At 39.9% G+C, this 23,902-nt stretch overlaps 1 protein-coding gene across 2 annotated transcripts in view; it reads right to left on the reverse strand.

The window, feature by feature from the left end:
* Positions 1-23,902, reverse strand: part of LOC126458569 (serine protease snake-like) — a 720,709-nt gene that overhangs the window by 394,563 nt on the left and 302,244 nt on the right. The gene's annotated exons all lie outside the window — the stretch shown is intronic.

Raw genomic sequence — 23,902 nt, forward strand, 5'->3', positions numbered from 1 at the left:
CGACTGCTAGTGATACGAGGCCGTTGGGATGCAGCACGGCGTTCCGTATTATCCAACTGAACCCACCGATTCCATATTCTGCTAACAGTCTTGGGTCTCGACCAACGTGAGCAGCAGTGTCGCGATACGATAAACCGCAATCGCGATAGGCTACAATCCGACCTTTATCAAAGTCGGAAACGTGATGGTACGTATTTCTCCTCCTTACACGAGGCGTCACAACAACGTTTCACCAGGCAACGCCGGTCAACTGCTGTTTTTGTATGAGAAATCGGTTGGAAACTTTCCTCATGTCAGCACGTTGTAGGTGTCGCCACTGGCGCCAACCTTGTATGAGTGCTCTGAAAAGCTAATCATTTGCATATCACAGCATGTTCTTCCTGCCGCTTAAATTTCGCGTTTGCAGCACGTCATTTTCGCGATGTAGCAATTTTAATGGCCAGTAGTGTAATATGATGATATAGCTGTATCACAGCAAGAACAGCTACGATGCGATTATCATTTTCCCGACGTTCACTACTATGACGTACACGATGTAACTGTGTGCAGGCTCTAACAGTCACATAGCGAATAGTGAAGTGACGTGAGTGTCGTCTGTTGGGAAAACGTCCAGCCACGTTGACGCCTACACCTTGGCACTCTCCTAAAGTCGTAGTCACGTCTGCAATTTCATTTGGAGTTTAGTCAACCGTTGTAGCTATGTGACTCAAACAAATAAACTAAAACAGAATCACAGTTTTAAGAGGCTCTAATTGGCACAGAAACAAGAACACTGTTCCAGCATGCGGACGTGTGCGACACCTCTCACTCATCCCGCTCTCAGAGGGTCGAGCACTGTGGTCCCACACGATTGTCCTCTCGTCCGCTCTGCCTGTGGCACTGTACAAGACCACCAGTTTAGACTGTGTGACGATCTACCACAATATACCCACCTACTGGTAATTAACAGTTACTTAATCTGATTGAAATTTAATAAATAAACGAGACTATTATGCGCATAAGTTGTGTTACAATACAGCGCTAGTGTCTTATCCAGTTTATTACCTTCTCAAAGTGAGCATGGTCTACAAGAACTTGTTTTCTTCGTTCAGAGAACATCTCATTTTTGTTGTTAGTGATTGCAACTTCCACAGTGTCAAAAACTCTAACAACTATAATTGCAGCAGCCAGCAGCGCGCACTGTTTCACTGTTTACGATGCATTTGTCTCTGCCATAACATTGTTATTTATCTCTAATTATCTCTCCAAAGAAAGACGACATTAACTATCATCAGTTACCATTCAAAAATGAGAATAATTAAACGAAATCGAGCAGTAAGAACACCCGTTAACGAGTGCCTTCCTTTGCTCGGTTGGTTGTTTTGGGGAAGGAGACCAGACAGCGAGGTCATCGGTCTCATCGGATTAGGGAAGGACGGGGAAGGAAGTCGGCCGTGCCCTTTGAAAGGAACCATCCCGGCATTTGCCTGGAGCGATTTAGGGAAATCACGGAAAACCTAAATCAGGATGGCCGGACGCGGGATTGAACCGTCGTCCTCCCGAATGCGAGTCCAGTGTCTAACCACTGCGCCACCTCGCTCGGTTGCCTTCCTTTGAGCTGTATTATAGAATATTAGTGAAATCAGGCCTACAGGTTCTGCTCTTTACCGCGTTCGCACATCTGCACGACTCACAGACTGCAAAAGTATCTGTTAACATGCAAATTCCTCCTGCAGAGAGGCCGGAGTTTCCGTGTCAACTGCTCCTGAAAAGAAAAAAAATTACTGAGTTGTAATACACAGAAAATTAAAAACAACAATGCTTAAGAGAGGAAGTATACACACACATCAAGAAAAGGTTTTCATCAGCCTGGTTCCCAGAACTCCTGAGGATAGACGTTTACTGTGGATATTGTATCAGAGACACACCCCTTTTGATTGTTCAGAGACGTCACTAAACCCGCCCAAAGATATAAACAATTATGCATGAGCAGCACCTATTAGACGGAGGGGTCCGACAGCCGATCAGATCCAGTCATTCCACCAGGAAGGAGGTACACGGCTTATGTTGTCTGTAGTTCAACCATGCCTAGACGGTCAATACCGCGGTTCGATCGCGTCCGCAATGTTACTTTGTAGCAGGAAGGGCTCTCAACAAGGGAAGTGTCCAGGCGTCTCGGAATGAACCAAAGCGATGTTGTTCGGACATGGAGGAGATACAGAGAGACAGGAACTGTCGATGACATGCCTCGCTCAGGCCGCCCAATGGCTACTACTGCAGAGGATGACCGCTACCTACGGATTATGGATCGGAGGAACCCTGACAGCAACGCAACCATGTCGAATAATGCTTTTCGTGCACCCACAGGACGTCGTGTTACGACTCAAACTGCACGCAATAGGCTGCATGATGCGCAACTTCACTTCCGACGTCCATGGCGAGGTCCATCTTTGCAACCATGACACCTTTCAGCATGGTGCAGATAGGCCCAACAACATGCCGAATGGACCGCTCAGGATTGGCATCATGTTCTTTTTCACTGATGAGTGTCGCATATGCCTTCAACCAGACAATCATTGGAGATGTGTTTGGAGGCAACAAGTCATGCTGAACGCCTTAGACACATTATCCAGCGAGTGGAGCAAGGTGGAGGTTTCCTGCTGTTTTGAGGTGGAATTATGAGGAGCCGACGTACGTCTCTGGTGGTCATAGAAGGCGCCGTAACGGCTGTACGATACGTGAATGCCATCCTCCGACCGATAGTGCAACCATATCGGCAGCTTATTGGCGAGGCAGGCGTCTTCATGGACGACATTCGCGCCCTCATCGTACACATCTTGTGAACGACTCCCTTCAGGATAACAACATCGCTCGACTAGAGTGGCCAGCGTGTTCTCCAGACATGAACCCTGTCGAGAATGCCTGGGATAGATTGAAAAGGGCATCTTATGAAGGACGTGACCCAGCAACCTGTCTGAGGGATCTACGCCGAATCGCCGTTGAGGAGTGGGACAATCTGGACCAACAGTGCCTTGATGAACTTGTGGATAGTATGCCACATTGAATACAGGCATGCATCAATGCAAGAGAACCTGCTACTGGGTGTTAGAGGTATCGGTGTGTACAGCAATTTCGACCAGCACCTCTGAAGGTCTCGCTGTATGGTGGTACAACATGCAATGTGTGGTTTTCACGAGTAATAAAAAGAGCGGAAATGATGTTTATTTTGATCTCTAGTCCAATTTTCTGTACAGGTTCCGGAAGTCTCGGAACGGAGGTGATGCAAAACTTTTTTCGATGTGTGTGGTTATCTACTTAATAGAGACAATGGTTTTCCTCTTAGTAGGACGTGAAGCCCTGTACTGTCCCGCAGCAAAACACAACGTTTTGCGATGCGGGCGCCCGAGTGTCTGAAAATAGTGTGTGCTTGCAATATATCGTTACCGGCGGTGTTCAACTAATGGCGGCGCCGCCAATCCAATATTGGAGGGCGGCAGCTGTGGTGAGCATCGCATGTGTCGTGTACGGTCTGTCTAGGACGATTTACAGTCTTGGCATCATGAAAGCAAGACCACCCCAATGTCATCCTAGCATCTCCCAACCTCCTCGGACAACACACTGTAGAAGTCCTGGATCCGATGGGAAGTGGCCACTTACCAGCACTCCTCACGATCTCCTAGACACAACCTCATCCTCATACTCCCCATTCCAGTCTCCATCCAGGAGACATCCCAGACTACTTCAGGACCGACTGGAACCCAGATTAGAAGCCACTCGCAGACCTTGTAATGGTAGTAATGGTACTTTGACTTCCGCGCCTCCGCCAATACAAAGATATAATTTACGATCGCGCACGCAGAAGAGCGCTCCGCCAGCGACCGATTTTTATAAATAATTTTGTTCGTCTTTTTACTTTTGCGTAGGTTTTTGTTTTTAAGAACTAATTGATCACTCTCTCTCTTGTCTTCATACGAAAGACGTGTATTTTTCGGCGATGTGTTGAATGTGCTTTTGGGTGGAAATTAAAATTACATTACAAAGAGAGGTTGTTTCAATAGTGATTCGAGGTGGTTATCATCAAATTTGTAAATTGATCATGACAGTGGCAACTTGAAGTTTTCAACAGACAGAGAAAAGTGAAAGACGGGTCGTCCTACAAGAGAAATTAGGACAGCCATGAAGACTACATTGTAATTAATACTGCGTATCTAACAAGATTATAAGGTAAATTTCAATTAGTTTCTGATGCTATTTCCGTACAGTCGCTTTTTGTAGTGTTGCCGACCCGGTCTGCCATGCACGGTCAAATTACAGCACGATCTCAATCAATAATACGAAGTCCGCCTTATCCGTAACTGAAACCACCAAGATTCCAAACCCAATCAGATTTTCTATTTTATATTTTTCACGGCAGAACCCCAAAGGAGAAGGTTACACTACAATTGGCGTCCTGGTGACGGGACTTGCAATCTTCGGATTTTATACAAGAGCAGTTATTATAAATTTTGGACATTTTATCTAATTTTAACCACTTAATAGCATCAGAAAATGAATTTGGACTAAGTCTCATTCATTTCAATTGTAATGTTACGTGCATGAAATTTACAAAAATATTGTTTTCCCTGTTATTAATTCGTGTTAATTTTCATTTTCATGCTGAGGAAATTAATTTGGTAAAAAAAAGGGAAAAGGATAACGTTCCATAAAATAATTTGCACGGACGCGAAAGAAAAATTTTGGATTCAAAACTGTATATCTGACGCTACATTTGCAACATAAGACTGAAAAAAAAAAATTGGTGAGTACAGAAATTTACATTTTTTCCGGTTTCAAGCAGCCATCTGTACTTCCTTTATTCCGATCCATTTATTTCGAAATTATTTTTTCAAATTGTAGTTAAAATTGATTTACTACTATTATTGCAAATGATAAGTGAAGAGCATATTCACAGTCATTTATTTGTGAGAGGGAAATTTCAGTACCAGTTTAATAATTCAATTTCTAATTAGAAATCATATAAAAATATCCATTTCCATAAGAGAAATTTCAGATTTCAACATATCATATTTAAAAATTTTTTTTCCATTGGAAAATTTTATTTGCAATTAATTACGAAAATCGCAAGATGGACGCTAGACGCGTAGAAATTGTTTCCGCGGACGAGCTTAGTGAAAGTGAAACATTGCAAAACATGTCCGACAGTCAAATGAATATTGAACTTAATTGTGAGGATGTTCAAGACATAATTTTACCGGATCGATTAAGACAACAACCCCTATATTTAAAAAGATATACAGGCGAATGGAGAGTGAGTACTACGCGACAAAACGTGGCATTGACAACGTCAACTTCAGAACCAGACATCAATCAGACACGAAAAAATGACGAATCTAAGACACAGGACTCTGACATGTTCAGCCAGATTCTGAAGTTACTTGGTGACCAAAACAGAAAATTTGACACTTTAGACAAAAGATTTGACGCTTTACACGACAATTTAAAACGTGACATTGGGAAATTTGACACTAAATTCGATGATCTGACACGGGACATAAAACAAAATTTAGAAAAACAATCGAGACAAATTGCCGACTTGACAGAAACCACCAGTAGTCTTGGAAGGAAATTTACTGACTTATCAGACAAGGTTACGATACAAGAAAAGGTATTTGTGGAATTCAGTGACGAGACAAAAACTGACTTACAACGATGTAATGAGAAATTGTTAACAGTAGTTTTTGAACAACAGAAAACCAGTACCCAAGTTGGCGAATTACGACAGTCACACAATTCCGTAAAAACAAACCAAGAACACTTAGACCTGACGATTACAGACCTTTCAGACAGATTAAATGATGTAACATTGGAGCAGAAATCCTTACAGGAAAAGTTAGAAAAACTTGAAGACAGAGCAGATGTAGCATCTTTAAAGAATGACACAACTCTAGCAGGAAAACTTGTACATGAATGCAAATTATGTGATGATTATTTAGATGAGAAGTTTGAGACAATGACACAGATCATTTTAGATAAGACAAAGGAACAAGTAAAGGGAGAAACAGATAATATTCAGAAAGAGGTACGTAAACTTAAAGAAAATGTAATACCTAGTTCGTCAGTAATACCAAAACCCATAACAGGCAACCAAAACATAAATGAGAATCATAATAATGCTAGACCCAGCACACAGCCGAAAATAGAATTACCAATGAGTGATACAAATCCCAATGAACCATTTTCAATGCTACCACAAGATCAAAATTACTATCAGACATCACCACATACTATGCACAGTTTGACACAAAATGCAGGACCCATAATACCATCGGGAGTAGCTGATGAAACATTAGTACGACATGGATACTTTCAGACATTTTCATGTGATGAGAAAGACAAAGTGCATCCGATTGTTTTCATCCGCTCTTTTGATGGTATTTTCCTGAGACATTGGTTAGAAGCCGATAAAATTCGATATGTTACAAATTTGTTGCACGGAAGAGCAGCTAAGTGGGGAGCAGCAATGAAAAGACGATGTTTAACATTTGAAAAGTTTGAACAAGCATTTCTTGAGCAATTCTGGTCGATCACAGAACAGCAAAGTTTAAAACGAGAAGTATACAATCCAGAAATTTACAACCCGAAGAAAGAGACTTTACATCAATACTTCGAACGCTACCTAGACAAAACATTATATTGGACAAAACCAGCAGATTTACCAGATGTAATTAGAACACTTAAAAGCCACTTACCATTTCTTTACCGTGATAAATTAATAGGAGTGTCCGAGGACAACGTAAAGAATTTTTTCAGTTATGTTGATGAGATAGATGTTGTTTACAGAGATGAGATCAGGAATTTCAATCAATTGTATCTGATCCATCCAAGCAATTCGCGTACGCACAACAGAAATGACAGAGGCTATTGGAATCCGCTTCCGACACCACTACAAAACTCTCAAAGAAACAATTCGAACTACACTGGGACAAATCCATTCAATATTAGGAGAAACAACTCGCAGCATTGGCAAGGAAACAGTAATTATTACTATAATGGTTATCCGAACAGTAATTACAATCAGAAAAATAACAGTTATATTCAAAATAACAACAACAGAAGAAGGAACCGAAATCATAGAGATCAAAGAAGAGAGGATAACAGGTACCATCCAGGATATTTCCAGAGAAACAACATACAACAACATCCAAACATGTATTGCAGGAATAACAGTAATGACAATACCAGTTACAGTCATGGGCGAAATAATGTATGGGGAAATCACAATGGACCACTGCCACGACACATGCAATACAGCAACCTTCAAATCCTACCTAACGGAACTCCCAATGCGACGCGAGGTAATGTCAACAACCAAACAGCTGATACTTAGGTGACGCGCGACAGAAATGTAAATATTATTGAGTTGGGAAATGAACCCAAGCCGCAGCAACAACCGAATTTGCCGGAAAACGAACGACGACCGAGCTAAGCGCTCGAGTTACGGTCGATAGGGAGCAGAGCGCAACGGAACCGACGATTTGTTTTCTCCGATATGATGACAGTAAGAAAATAGAAAAAGAATTATATCAGGATGTAGATTTTAATAGTACCAGTAAGACAAAGAAGATTATTCAGGCTATAATACGAGTTATGATTGGTAGTTATGAAGTGGAAGTAATGTTAGATACAGGAGCAGCAGCATGTGTCATTTCAATGTCCTTATATAATGAACTCAAACAAATAATGAACATACAAACATTGCCAGTACAGAATTGTCACATTATAAGTGCCACTGGTAACAAATCAAAGAATGTGAAATTTCAAGCGCTAATTAACTTCACATTTTCAAATATACCACTCAATTACAGTTTTCTGGTAGTAGACAAATTAGTTATGCATTGCATATTAGGAATTGACTTTTTGAGTGAATATCAAGCAATCATAGATTTAGGAAAAGGGAAATGTCATTTAACCGTAAATCAACAACAACTGACAATAGAGTTAACACAGGGTAAAAACTTAAACAGTAAACAAGGTAAATTTGAACAGTTACATTTTGTGTATCCACCAGCAGTAAACATATGTGATTTAACTTTTAATGAAGCTGTATTTCAGGGATTTAAACCTAATGATTTGTATGAGAAATGCACAGAATCTGAATATCTGACGAAGGAACAACAACTTGAATTACTTGAAGTTTTGCAGCAATTTGCTGAGGTATTTGTGGAGAAACCTGGAATTATTAGAGACTATACTTATGAGATGGATGTTAAACCACACAAAACATACTGTAGAACATATTATAATATTCCTTGGTCAAAGAAACCCGCAATTTTGAAAGAGATTGAAAAAATGCAAGCTTGGGGTATCATTGAAAGGTCACATTCACCATATTGCAGTCCGATACTAGCAGTTAATAAAGAGGATGGTAGTGTAAGGTTTGTGCTGGACGCACGAGAAATTAACAAAGTTATAATCCCAATCAACACACGACCTATTAATTTGGAAGAACAACTTTTAAAATTTCATAATGTACAGTATTTAACCTATATCGACCTCTGCTCATCATTTTGGCAGGTGAACCTCCATAAAAACAGTCGTAAATACACTGCATTTCTATGTGAGGGACGTAGTTATCAATTTTGTGTTCTACCCTTTGGTCTACGAGTGAGTGCTGGAGTATTTATTGAAGCCTTAGATGCTGTTCTTGGACCACAATTGTTATCGCAAATCACAGTTTATGTTGACGACATTGTCATTGCCACCACTACTTGGGAAGAACATGTAAATCTTTTGAAGCAACTTCTGACTAAATTTTGTGATGCAGGTGTCACTATCAATTTATCAAAGACGAAATTAGGGAGGAGAGAAATCAAATTTCTTGGTCACATCATATCAACTGAAGGCATTTATCCAGACTCAAGAAAAATTGATGCAATAAAGAATTTTCCACCCCCACAGAATCGTAAACAACTCAAAGCCTTTCTTGGTCTATCTTCATTCTTAAGGAAATTTGTACCCTACCACCTTCTTAACAGTCCACATCTTCTATCTTTACTCAAAAGAAATGATATTTGGAAATGGACAGAGTTCTGTCAGACAGATTTTGAAGCGATTAAGAATGCTTTAGTTAATGCACCTTTGTTATGTCATCCTGACATGACGTCAGACTTATGCCTAGTAACAGATGCAAGTTCCTATGGGCTCAGAGCATTTTTATTCCAAATTCATGTAGAAGATTAACAAACAGTCATCAAACCTATAAGTTTTGCTGGCCGCACACTCACTGAATGCGAAAAGTCATATTCAGTGACCGAGCACGAAACACTTGCCATAGTATGGGCATTTCGCAAGTTTCGCTACTTTCTATGGGGAAAACGTACTAAGCTTTATACTGATCATCAAGCTCTTTCTTTCCTGCTATCATGCAAGCTATTACATTCACGTCTTGCATGCTGGTGTGCATCACTACAAGAATATGATTTTGATATTATATATATAAAAGGAGAATCCAACATTATAGCCGATGCTCTATCTCGTTTGCCACAAGGCCTACAAGAATTTTCAGATGTGACAGAACAAGCATCAGATTTCAAAATTTTACTCATGTATGACGGTACATTTGCACCTTACTACAAAAACATGTGCAGGAAGTTAGCCATATTGCAGGACAATGATCCCAGGTGGATCCAGATAAAGAATAAATTACGTGCAGGAACAGACCCACATCTTGAAAAATATTACACATTACACAAAGAAGTATTATTTCACCGACGAAACCCTAAATTACAGCATTAGTGTGTTTGCTTACCTGAAGCTCATGTTGATGATTTTATTTTATTTACACACAGAACTTGGGGACACTATGGTGTAACCAAATGTACAGATAAGATTGTACAATATTGCTATTTTCCAAATTTAAGGGGAAGAGTATTGAGTAATATTAGGAAATGCATCATATGTCAGAAAGCCAAATATTCTAATCGCACAAGCATGAATGAATTGCACCCAATCATACCTAAGAGGCCATTATAGCTAATTTCTTTAGATATTGCAGGACCCTATCCACAAGCACGTGGAGGAATGAAATACATCCTTGCTGTGTTAGATGTTTTCACAAAGTATTTAAAATTATATGCTTTACGTTCAGTTTCTACCACTGCTATTACCAGACGTCTATTAACAGATTATTTTGTAAGAATAGGAAGACCTGAAGTTATGATCACGGATAATGCAGCATATTTTAGCAGTTTAAAATGGAAGACTTTTATTGAAGAACAGAATGTTAAACATATTTTAATTTCAAGATTTCACGCAGCAGGAAACCCAGTAGAAAGAACATTTCGAGAATTTGGACAGTTTATGAGAACACACACACCAGAGAAGCACACAAAATGGGTAGAATACCTAGCACCATTTGAACAAATAGTGAACAATTTAACTCACATTTCTACTGGATACACACCAACTGAATTCATTATGGATAAAACAGAAAGAAATGAACGGACAGAACCTCTACCTAAATTTACAGCAACAACAAATCATGTTAGTTTAGAAGAAAAGGTAAGACAAGCTTACACAACATTATGTGACAAAGCTAAGGAAATAAAGCAGAAATATGACAGAGGTGTCAGGAAAGCACAAACATTTCAAGTTGATGAGTTAGTTTTACTAAGAACACATCCTAAACCCACAAAACTGAAACATTTAAACAGGAAATGGCAGATCTTATACTCTGGGCCATACCGAATTGCAAATATTCCACACCCTGGCTGTTATTCATTAGGATATCCATTAACACATAAACCCAGAGGTCTACATCCACACAGACATTTGAAAAAATACATACAGTAAAATGTTAGCAAATGAGGAGAAGATAATTAATATAATATACAGTTAAGATGAGCCTACATTTAAGTTATACAGATACTTACAATCTAATGAATGCAGGTAAGTCTAGAAAGCAATGTGAACCATCCAATAGCTAATAAGATATTTGGTTATAAGAGGAGTTGCTATTGAGGCATATACACATTAGAGGAGGCAGAGAACTGAACAGAATTATTTTCTTTAGGAGGCATGTGATAATAGTAATGTTGATATGAGTGATGTGAGTGACTGAATGAGATGAGTGAATGTAATTTTAGTTTAATAAGAGGATAAATAGTAATATGGAGAGAGGTAAATGGAATATAAGATGAGAAAAGGGTATTATTATTATTATTATTATTATTGAAGTAAAAAAAGGAAATGATGATTAATAAGAGGAATATATATATAATGCTGAGGAATAAGTATATGTTATTTTGTGAAGAATGAATAATGGATAGGTGAGAATGTTATGAGTAATTGAGAATATGTTGAGAGGGGAGAGACTAGATTTGAACCCTATATCACATGTACTCATGGAATACAGAATGAAAGTAGTGGAAAGAATATTATTTATTGAAAAATTGGTATGCCTGAGATAATAACTTATGTGATGTCTTATATATTCTCATAATTAAAGGTGAAAGTATAGATTTATGTGGAAAGAATTATTTACAGCAGCCACTGTTGGAAATATACCAGAAGATTTAAATCTATAACACTTTAACACTAATCTAATGGGAACTTGTAATGAAATTTTTGAAGTTATGTGGGCTTGACACTTCACATTGGAAGAAATATTTAAGAGAACATATTTAGCAGTCATCTAATGACATAATTAAAGCTCATCTACTGAACTGAACTAATGCACCATTAAATAGAAAGGAGAAAACAAAACGTCAGTCCTCTGTTGAGGCTCATACTCTCATCCCTCCCTTAGAAAAATTTATACACATTGATGAAATATTCGACATTATATAATTTGTGATTATCTGACAGTATGGAGAGACATACACACATATCTATTTATGAATAGAATTTTACAGGTACCACAAGGTAAATACAGAATGGATATACAGCATTGAACACAACAGCAGTTATCTAAGAAGATTTATTTATTTATTTATTAAGTAAAACATTTATTTATATTGCTTGATACTCATGAAAGGAAGGAGATGAACTTCACAAACTCTATAGGAACTTGATTGACTTGAAATATATATATATATATATATATATATATATATATATATATATATATATATATATATACACTTACCACACTGATGTACATACTTGTAGGATCCCAAGATATTTAGAGGAGCACCGCTCTTAGAAACAGTAATAGAGGCGTACCACTCTTAGAAACAGCAACAGAGTGCTCCCTGCCGCCGTTGGATAAGCAGCTGCTGCAGCAAGTCGTATACTCCTAGCTCACTCATTTGTTACATGGTTTAATTCTTAATGTCTTTGCGTGTTTTTGGTACTTGCATTGTTTAATTCAAAATTTCGGGCGTATTATAGTATTTGAGAGTTGTAGCATCGCGTTTTAGTACCTGAATAGTGTAAATTCGCGTAGTCGTTTGTCTTCTGTTTTTGTTTTGAACGGCCCAGTGTCGGTTGGTCACAGTTGGTGTGCTCCCTGCCGCCGTTGGATAAGCAGCTGCAGCAGCAAGTCGTATACTCCTAGCTCACTCATTTGTTACATGGTTTAATTCTTAATGTCTTTGCGTGTTTTTGGTACTTGCATTGTTTAATTCATAAATTTCGGGCGTATTATAGTATTTGAGAGTTGTAGCATCGCGTTTTAGTACCTGAATAGTGTAAATTCGCGTAGTCGTTTGTCTTCTGTTTTTGTTTTGAACGGCCCAGTGTCGGTTGGTCACAGTTAGTGTGCTCCCTGCCGCCATTGGATAAGCAGCTGCAGCAGCAAGTCGTATACTCCTAGCTCACTCATTTGTTACATGGTTTAATTCTTAATGTCTTTGCGTGTTTTTGGTACTTGCATTGTTTAATTAATAAATTTCGGGCGTATTATAGTATTTGAGAGTTGTAGCATCGCGTTTTAGTACCTGAATAGTGTAAATTCGCGTAGTACTTTGTCTTCTGTTTTTGTTTTGAACGGCACAGTGTCGGTTGGTCACAGTTAGTGTGCTCCCTGCCGCCGTTGGATAAGCAGCTGCAGCAGCAAAACGTATACTGCTAGCTCAACCATTTGTTACATGGTTTAATTCTTAATGTCTTTGCGTGTTTTTGGTACTTGCATTGTTTAATTCATAAATTTCGGGCGTATTATAGTATTTGAGAGTTGTAGCATCGCGTTTTAGTTCCTGAATAGTGTAAATTCGCGTAGTCGTTTGTCTTCTGTTTTTGTTTTGAACGGCCCAGTGTCGGTTGGTCACAGTTAGTGTGCTCCCTGCCGCCGTTGGATAAGCAGCTGCAGCAGCAAGTCGTATACTCCTAGCTCACTCATTTGTTACATGGTTTAATTCTTAATGTCTTTGCGTGTTTTTGGTACTTGCATTGTTTAATTCATAAATTTCGGGCGTATTATAGTATTTGAGAGTTGTAGCATCGCGTTTTAGTTCCTGAATAGTGTAAATTCGCGTAGTCGTTTGTCTTCTGTTTTTGTTTTGAACGGCCCAGTGTCGGTTGGTCACAGTTAGTGTGCTCCCTGTCGCCGTTGGATAAGCAGCTGCAGCAGCAAGACGTATACTGCTAGCTCACTCATTTGTTACATGGTTTAATTCTTAATGTCTTTGCGTGTTTTTGGTACTTGCATTGTTTAATTCATAAATTTCGGGCGTGTTATAGTATTTGAGAGTTGTAGCATCGCGTTTCAGTTCCTGAATAGTGTAAATTCGCGTAGTCGTTTGTCTTCTGTTTTTGTTTTGAACGGCCAGTGTCGGTTGGTCACAGTTAGTGTGCTCCCTGCCGCCGTTGGATAAGCAGCTGCAGCAGCAAGTCGTATACTCCTAGCTCACTCATTTGTTACATGGTTTAATTCTTAATGTCTTTGCGTGTTTTTGTTACTTGCATTGTATAATTCATAAATTTCGGGCGTATTATAGTATTTGAGAGTTGTAGCATCGCGTTTTAGTACCTGAATAGTGTAAATTCGCTTAGTCGTTTGTCTTCTGTTTTTGTTTTGAACGGCCCAGTGTCGGTTGGTCACAGATAGTGTGCTCCCTGCCGCCGTTGGATAAGCAGCTGCAGCAGCAAGTCGTATACTCCTAGCTCACTCACTTGTTACATGGTTTAATTCTTAATGTCTTTGCGTGTTTTTGGTACTTGCATTGTTTAATTAATAAATTTCGGGCGTATTATAGTATTTGAGAGTTGTAGCATCGCGTTTTAGTACCTGAATAGTGTAAATTCGCGTAGTCGTTTGTCTTCTGTTTTTGTTTTGAGCGGCCCAGTGTCGGTTGGTCACAGAAAGTGTGCTCCCTGCCGCCGTTGGATAAGCAGCTGCAGCAGCAAGTCGTATACTCCTAGCTCACTCATTTAATACATGATTTAATTCTTAACTTCTTTGCGTGTTTTTGGTACTTGCATTGTTTAATTCATAAATTTCGGGCGTATTATAGTATTTGAGAGTTGTAGCATCGCGTTTTATTACCTGAATAGTGTAAATTCGCGTAGTCGTTTGTCATCTGTTTTAGTTTTGAACGGCGCAGTGTCGGTTGGTCACAGTGTGCTCCCTGCAGCCGTTGGAGAAGCAGCTGCAACAGCAAGTCGTATACTCCTAGCTCACTCATTTGTTACATGGTTTAATTCTTAATGTCTTTGCGTGTTTTTGGTACTTCCATTGTTTAATTCATAAATTTCGGGAGTATTATAGTATTTGGGAGTTGTAGCATCGAGTTTTAGTTCCTGAATAGTGTAAATTCGCGTAGTCGTTTGTCTTCTGTTTTTGTTTTGAACGGCCCAGTGTCGGTTGGTCACAGTTGGTGTGCTCCCTGCCGCCGTTGGATAAGCAGCTGCAGCAGCAAGTCGTATACTCCTAGCTCACTCATTTGTTACATGGTTTAATTCTTAATGTCTTTGCGTGTTTTTGGTACTTGCATTGTTTAATTCATAAATTTCGGGCGTATTATAGTATTTGAGAGTTGTAGCATCGCGTTTTAGTACCTGAATAGTGTAAATTCGCGTAGTCGTTTGTCTTCTGTTTTTGTTTTGAACGGCCCAGTGTCGGTTGGTGACAGTGTGCTCCCTGCCGCCATTGGATAAGCAGCTGCAGCAGCAAGTCGTATACTCCTAGATCACTCATTTGTTACATGGTTTAATTCTTAATGTCTTTGCGTGTTTTTGGTACTTGCATTGTTTAATTCATAAATTTCGGGCGTATTATAGTATTTGAGACTTGTAGCATCGCGTTTTAGTACCTGAATAGTGTAAATTCGCGTAGTCGTTTGTCTTCTGTTTTTGTTTTGAACGGCCCAGTGTCGGTTGGTCACAGTTAGTGTGCTCCCTCCCGCCGTTGGATAAGCAGCTGCAGCAGCAAGTCGTATACTCCTAGCTCACTCATTTGTTACATGGTTTAATTCTTAATGTCTTTGCGTGTTTTTGGTACTTGCATTGTTTAATTCATAAATTTCGGGCGTATTATAGTATTTGAGAGTTGAAGCATCGCGTTTTGTACCTGAATAGTGTAAATTCGCGTAGTCGTTTGTCTTCTGTTTTTGTTTTGAACGCCCCAGTGTGGGTTGGTCACGGTTAGTGTGTCCCTGCCGCCGTTGGATAAGCAGCTGCAGCAGCAAGTCGTATACTCCTAGCTCACTCATTTGTTACATGGTTTAATTCTTAATGTCTTTGCGTGTTTTTGGTACTTGCATTGTTTAATTCATAAATTTCGGGCATATTATAGTATTTGAGAGTTGTAGCATCGCGTTTTAGTTCCTGAATAGTGTAAATTCGCGTAGTCGTTTGTCTTCTGTTTTTGTTTTGAACGGCCCAGTGTCGGTTGGTCAGTGTGCTCCCTGCCGCCGTTGGATAAGCAGCTGCGGCAGCAAGTCGTATACTGCTAGCTCACTCATTTGTTACATGGTTTAATTCTTAATGTCTTTGCGTGTTTTTGGTACTTGCATTGTTTAATTCATAAATTTCGGGCGTATTATAGTATTTGAGAGTTGTAGCATCGCGTTTTAGTTCCTGAATAGTGTAAATTCGCGTAGTCGTTTGTCTTCTGTTTTTGTTTTGAACGGCCCAGTGTCGGTTGGTCACAGTTAGTGTGCTCCCTGCCGCCGTTGGATAAGCAGCTGCAGCAGCAAGACGTATACTCCTAGCTCACTCATTTGTTACATGGTTTAATTCTTAATGTCTTTGCGTGTTTTTGGTACTTGCATTGTTTAATTAATAAATTTCGGGCGTATTATAGTATTTGAGAGTTGTAGCATCGCGTTTTAGTACCTGAATAGTGTAAATTCGCTTAGTCGTTTGTCTTCGGTTTTTGTTTTGAACGGCCCAGTGTCGGTTGGTCACAGATAGTGTGCTCCCTGCCGCCGTTGGATAAGCAGCTGCAGCAGCAAGTCGTATACTCCTAGCTCACTCATTTGTTACATGGTTTAATTCTTAATGTCTTTGCGTGTTTTTGGTACTTGCATTGTTTAATTAATAAATTTCGGGCGTATTATAGTATTTGAGAGCTGTAGCATCGCGTTTTAGTACTTGAATAGTGTAAATTCGCGTAGTCGTTTGTCTTCTGTTTTTGTTTTGAACGGCCCAGTGTCGGTTGGTCACAGTTAGTGTGCTCCCTCCCGCCGTTGGATAAGCAGCTGCAGCAGCAAGTCGTATACTCCTAGCTCACTCATTTGTTGCATAGTTCAATTCTTAATGTCTTTGCGTGTTTTTGGTACTTGCATTGTTTAATTAATAAATTTCGGGCGTATTATAGTATTTGAGAGTTGTAGCATCGCGTTTTAGTACCTGAATAGTGTAAATTCGCGTAGTCGTTTGTCTTCTGTTTTTGTTTTGAACGGCCCAGTGTCGGTTGGTCACAGTTAGTGTGCTCCCTGCCGCCGTTGGATAAGCAGCTGCAGCAGCAAGTCGTATACTCCTAGCTCACTCATTTGTTACATGGTTTAATTCTTAATGTCTTTGCGTGTTTTTGGTACTTGCATTGCTTAATTCATAAATTTCGGGCGTATTTTTGTATTTGAGAGTTGTAGCATCGCGTTTTAGTACCTGAATAATGTAAATTCGGGTAGTCGTTTGTCTTCTGTTTTTGTTTTGAACGGCCCAGTGTCGGTTGGTCACAGTTAGTGTGCTCCCTGCCGCCGTTGGATGAGCAGCTGCAGCAGCAAGTCGTATACTCCTAGCTCACTCATTTGTTACATGATTTAGTTCTTAATTTCTTTGCGTGTTTTTGGTACTTGCATTGTTTAATTAATTAATTTCGGGCGTATTATAGTATTTGAGAGTTGTAGCATCGCGTTTTAGTACCTGGATAGTGTAAATTCGCGTAGTCGTTTGTCTTCTGTTTTTGTTTTGAACGGCCCAGTGTCGGTTGGTCACAGTTAGTGTGCTCCCTGCCGCCGTTGGATAAGCAGCTGCAGCAGCAAGTCGTATACTCCTAGCTCACTCATTTGTTACATGGTTTAATTCTTAATGTCTTTGCGTGTTTTTGGTACTTGCATTGTTTAATTAATAAATTTCGGGCGTATTATAGTATTTGAGAGTTGTAGCATCGCGTTTTAGTTTCTGAATAGTGTAAATTCGCGTATTCGTTTGTCTTGTTTTTGTTTTGAACGGCACAGTGTCGGTTGGTCACAGTTAGTGTGCTCCCTGCCGCCGTTGGATAAGCAGCTGCAGCAGCAAGACGTATACTGCTAGCTCAACCATTTGTTACATGGTTTAATTCTTAATGTCTTTGCGTGTTTTTGGTACTTGCATTGTTTAATTCATAAATTTCGGGCGTATTATAGTATTTGAGAGTTGTAGCATCGCGTTTTAGTTCCTGAATAGTGTAAATTCGCGTAGTCGTTTGTCTTCTGTTTTTGTTTTGAACGGCGCAGTGTCGGTTGGTCACAGTTAGTGTGCTCCCTGCCGCCATTGGATAAGCAGCTGCAGCAGCAAGTCGTATACTCCTAGCTCACTCATTTGTTACATGGTTTAATTCTTAATGTCTTTGCGTGTTTTTGGTACTTGCATTGTTTAATTCATAAATTTCGGGCGTGTTACAGTATCTGAGAGTTGTAGCATCGCGTTTTAGTTCCTGAATAGTGTAAATTCGCGTAGTCGATTGTCTTCTGTTTTTGTTTTGAACGGCCAGTGTCGGTTGGTCACAGTTAGTGTGCTCCCTGCCGCCGTTGGATAAGCAGCTGCAGCAGCAAGTCGTATACTCCTAGCACACTCATTTGTTACATGGTTTAATTCTTAATGTCTTTGCGTGTTTTTGGTACTTGCATTGTTTAATTCATAAATTTCGGGCGTATTATAGTATTTGAGAGTTGCAGCATTGCGTTTTAGTTCCTGAATAGTGTAAATTCGCGTAGTCGTTTGTCTTCTGTTTTTGTTTTGAACGGCCCAGTGTCGGTTGGTCACAGTAAGTGTGCTCCCTGACGCCGTTGGATAAGCAGCTGCAGCAGCAAGTCGTATACTCCTAGCTCACTCATTTGTTACATGGTTTAATTCTTAATGTCTTTGCGTGTTATTGGTACTTGCATTGTTTAATTAATAAATTTCGGGCGTATTATAGTATTTGAGAGTTGTAGCATCGCGTTTTAGTACCTGAATAGTGTAAATTCGCGTAGTCGTTTGTCTTCTGTTTTTGTTTTGAACGGCCCAGTGTCGGTTGGTCACAGTTAGTGTGCTCCCTGCCGCCGTTGGATAAACAGCTGCAGCAGCAAGTCGTATACTCCTAGCTCACTCATTTAATACATGATTTAATTCTTAACTTCTTTGCGTGTTTTTGGTACTTGCATTGTTTAATTCATAAGTTTCGGGCGTATTATAGTATTTGAGAGTTGTAGCATCGCGTTTTATTACCTGAATAGTGTAAATTCGCGTAGTCGTTTGTCATCTGTTTTAGTTTTGAACGGCGCAGTGTCGGTTGGTCACAGTTAGTGTGCTCCCTGCCGCCGTTGGATAAGCAGCTGCAGCAGCAAGTCGTGTACTCCTAGCTCACTAATTTGTTACATGGTTTAATTCTTAATGTCTTTGCGTGTTTTTGGTACTTGCATTGTTTAATTAATAAATTTCGGGCGTATTATAGTATTTGAGAGTTGTAGCATCGCGTTTTAGTACCTGAATAGTGTAAATTCGCGTAGTCGTTTGTCTTCTGTTTTTGTTTTGAATGGCCCAGTGTCGGTTGGTCACAGATAGTGTGCTCCCTGCCGCCGTTGGATAAGTAGCTGCAGCAGCAAGTCGTGTACTAGTAGCTCACTCATTTGTTACATGGTTTAATTCTTAATGTCTTTGCGTGTTTTTGGTACTTGCATTGTTTAATTAATAAATTTCGGGCGTATTATAGTATTTGAGAGTTGTAGCATAGCGTTTTAGTACTTGAATAGTGTAAATTCGCGTAGTCGTTTGTCTTCTGTTTTTGTTTTGAACGGCCCAGTGTCGGTTGGTCACAGTTAGTGTGCTCCCTGCCGCCGTTGGATAAGCAGTTGCAGCAGCAAGTCGTTTACTCCTAGCTCACTCGTTTGTTACATGGTTTAATTCTTAATGTCTTTGCGTGTTTTTGGTACTTGCATTGTTTAATTCATAAATTTCGGGCGTATCATAGTATTTGAGAGTTGTAGCATCGCGTTTTAGTACCTGAATAGTGTAAATGCGCGTAGTCGTTTGTCTTCTGTTTTTGTTTTGAACGGCCCAGTGTCGGTTGGTCACAGTTAGTGTGCTCCCTGCCGTCGTTGGATAAGCAGCTGCAGCAGCAAGTCGTATACTCCTAGCTCACTCATTTGTTACATGGTTTAATTCTTAATGTCTTTGCGTGTTTTTGGTACTTGCATTGTTTAATTCATAAATTTCGGGCGTATTATTGTATTTGAGAGTTGAAGCATCGCGTTTTAGTACCTGAATAGTGTAAATTCGCGTAGTCGTTTGTCTTCTGTTTTTGTTTTGAACGGCCCAGTGTCGGTTGGTCGCAGTTAGTGTGCTCCCTCCCGCCGTTGGATAAGCAGCTGCAGCAGCAAGTCGTATACTCCTAGCTCACTCATTTGTTACATGGTTTAATTCTTAATGTCTTTGCGTGTTTTTGGTACTTGCATTGTTTAATTCATAAATTTCGGGCGTATTATAGTATTTGAGAGTTGTAGCATTGCGTTTTAGTTCCTGAATAGTGTAAATTCGCGTAGTCGTTTGTCTTCTGTTTTTGTTTTGAACGGCCCAGTGTCGGTTGGTCACAGTAAGTGTGCTCCCTGCCGCCGTTGGATAAGCAGCTGCAGCAGCAAGACGTATACTGCTAGCTCACTCATTTGTTACATGGTTTAATTCTTAATGTCTTTGCGTGTTTTTGGTACTTGCTTTGTTTAATTCATAAATTTCGGGCGTATTATAGTATTTGAGAGTTGTAGCATCGCGTTTTAGTACCTGAATAGTGTAAATTCGCGTAGTCGTTTGTCATCTGTTTTTGTTTTGAACGGCCCAGTGTCGGTTGGTCACAGATAGTGTGCTCCCTGCCGCCGTTGGATAAGCAGCTGCAGCAGCAAGTCGTATACTCCTAGCTCACTCATTTGTTACATGGTTTAATTCTTAATGTCTTTGCGTGTTATTGGTACTTGCATTGTTTAATTAATAAATTTCGGGCGAATTATAGTATTTGAGAGTTGTAGCATCGCGTTTTAGTACCTGAATAGTGTAAATTCGCGTAGTCGTTTGTCTTCTGTTTTTGTTTTGAACGGCCCAGTGTCGGTTGGTCACAGTTAGTGTGCTCCCTGCCGCCGTTGGATAAGCAGCTGCAGCAGCAAGTCGTATACTCCTAGCTCACTCATTTGTTACATGGTTTAATTCTTAATGTCTTTGCGTGTTTTTGGTACTTGCATTGTTTAATTCATAAATTTCGGGCGTATTATAGTATTTGAGAGTTGTAGCATCGCGTTTTAGTACCTGAATAGTGTAAATTCGCGTAGTCGTTTGTCTTCTGTTTTTGTTTTGAACGGCCCAGTGTCGGTTGGTCACAGTTAGTGTGCTCCCTGCCGCCGTTGGATAAGCAGCTGCAGCAGCAAGACGTATACTGCTAGCTCAACCATTTGTTACATGGTTTAATTCTTAATGTCTTTGCGTGTTTTTGGTACTTGCATTGTTTAATTCATAAATTTCGGGCAAATTATAGTATTTGAGAGTTGTAGCATCGCGTTTTAGTACCTGAATAGTGTAAATTCGCGTAGTCGTTTGTCTTCTGTTTTTGTTTTGAACGGCCCAGTGTCGGTTGGGCACAGTTAGTGTCTCCCTGTCGCCGTTGGATAAGCAGCTGCAGCAGCAAGACGTATACTGCTAGCTCAACCATTTGTTACATGGTTTAATTCTTAATGTCTTTGCGTGTTTTTGGTACTTGCATTGTTTAATTCATAAATTTCGGGCGTATTATAGTATTTGAGAGCTGTAGCATCGCGTTTTAGTTCCTGAATAGTGTAAATTCGCGTAGTCGTTTGTCTTCTGTTTTTGTTTTGAACGGCCCCGTGTCGGTTGGTCACAGTGTGCTCCCTGCCGCCGTTGGATAAGCAGCTGCAGCAGCAAGTCGTATACTCCTAGCTCACTCACTTGTTACATGGTTTAATTCTTAATGTCTTTGCGTGTTTTTGGTACTTGCTTTGTTTAATTCATAAATTTCGGGCGTATTATAGTATTTGAGAGTTGTAGCATCGCGTTTTAGTACCTGAATAGTGTAAATTCGCTTAGTCGTTTGTCTTCTGTTTTTGTTTTGAACGGTCCAGTGTCGGTTGGTCCCAGATAGTGTGCTCCCTGCCGCCGTTGGATAAGCAGCTGCAGCAGCAAGTCGTATACTCCTAGCTCACTCATTTGTTACATGGTTTAATTCTTAATGTCTTTGCGTGTTATTGGTACTTGCATTGTTTAATTAATAAATTTCGGGCGTATTATAGTATTTGAGAGTCTTAGCATCGCGTTTTAGTACCTGAATAGTGTAAATTCGCGTAGTTGTTTGTCTTCTGTTTTTGTTTTGAACGGCCCAGTGTCGGTTGGTCACAGTGTGCTCCCTGCCGCCGTTTGATAAGCAGCTGCAGCAGCAAGTCGTATACTCCTAGCTCACTCATTTGTTACATGATTTAATTCTTAATTTCTTTGCGTTTTTTTGGTACTTGCATTATTTAATTAATAAATTTCGGGCGTATTATAGTATTTGAGAGTTGTAGCATCGCGTTTTAGTACCTGAATAGTGTAAATTCGCGTAGTCGTTTGTCTTCTGTTTTTGTTTTGTACAGCGCAGTGTCCGTTGGTCACAGTTAGTGTGCTCCCTGCCGCCATTGGATAAGCAGCTGCAGCAGTAAGTCGTATACTCCTAGTCACTCATTTGTTACATGGTTTAAATCTTAATTTCTTTGCGTGTTTTTGGTACTTGCATTGGTTAATTCATAAATTTCGGGCGTATTATAGTATTTGAGAGTTGTAGCATCGCGTTTTAGTACCTGAATAGTGTAAATTCGCGTAGTCGTTTGCCTTCTGTTTTTGTTTTGAACGGCCTAGTGTCGGTTGGTCACAGTTGGTGTGCTCCCTGCCGCCGTTAGGTAAGCAGCTGCAGCAGCAAGTCGTATACTCTTAGCTCACTCATTTGTTACATGGTTTAATTCTTAATGTCTTTGCGTGTTATTGGTACTTGCATTGTTTAATTAATAAATTTCGGGCGTATTATAGTATTTGAGAGTCTTAGCATCGCGTTTTAGTACCTGAATAGTGTAAATTCGCGTAGTCGTTTGTCTTCTGTTTTTGTTTTGAACGGCCCCGTGTCGGTTGGTCACAGTGTGCTCCCTGCCGCCGTTGGATAAGCAGCTGCAGCAGCAAGTCGTATACTCCTAGCTCACTCACTTGTTACATGGTTTAATTCTTAATGTCTTTGCGTGTTTTTGGTACTTGCTTTGTTTAATTCATAAATTTCGGGCGTATTATAGTATTTGAGAGTTGTAGCATCGCGTTTTAGTACCTGAATAGTGTAAATTCGCTTAGTCGTTTGTCTTCTGTTTTTGTTTTGAACGGTCCAGTGTCGGTTGGTCCCAGATAGTGTGCTCCCTGCCGCCGTTGGATAAGCAGCTGCAGCAGCAAGTCGTATACTCCTAGCTCACTCATTTGTTACATGGTTTAATTCTTAATGTCTTTGCGTGTTATTGGTACTTGCATTGTTTAATTAATAAATTTCGGGCGTATTATAGTATTTGAGAGTCTTAGCATCGCGTTTTAGTACCTGAATAGTGTAAATTCGCGTAGTTGTTTGTCTTCTGTTTTTGTTTTGAACGGCCCAGTGTCGGTTGGTCACAGTGTGCTCCCTGCCGCCGTTTGATAAGCAGCTGCAGCAGCAAGTCGTATACTCCTAGCTCACTCATTTGTTACATGATTTAATTCTTAATTTCTTTGCGTTTTTTTGGTACTTGCATTATTTAATTAATAAATTTCGGGCGTATTATAGTATTTGAGAGTTGTAGCATCGCGTTTTAGTACCTGAATAGTGTAAATTCGCGTAGTCGTTTGTCTTCTGTTTTTGTTTTGTACAGCGCAGTGTCCGTTGGTCACAGTTAGTGTGCTCCCTGCCGCCATTGGATAAGCAGCTGCAGCAGTAAGTCGTATACTCCTAGTCACTCATTTGTTACATGGTTTAAATCTTAATTTCTTTGCGTGTTTTTGGTACTTGCATTGGTTAATTCATAAATTTCGGGCGTATTATAGTATTTGAGAGTTGTAGCATCGCGTTTTAGTACCTGAATAGTGTAAATTCGCGTAGTCGTTTGCCTTCTGTTTTTGTTTTGAACGGCCTAGTGTCGGTTGGTCACAGTTGGTGTGCTCCCTGCCGCCGTTAGGTAAGCAGCTGCAGCAGCAAGTCGTATACTCTTAGCTCACTCATTTGTTACATGGTTTAATTCTTAATGTCTTTGCGTGTTTTTGGTAC

This window comes from Schistocerca serialis, chromosome 2, assembly GCF_023864345.2.
Source record: "Schistocerca serialis cubense isolate TAMUIC-IGC-003099 chromosome 2, iqSchSeri2.2, whole genome shotgun sequence".
Taxonomy (NCBI): Eukaryota; Metazoa; Arthropoda; class Insecta; order Orthoptera; family Acrididae; genus Schistocerca; species Schistocerca serialis.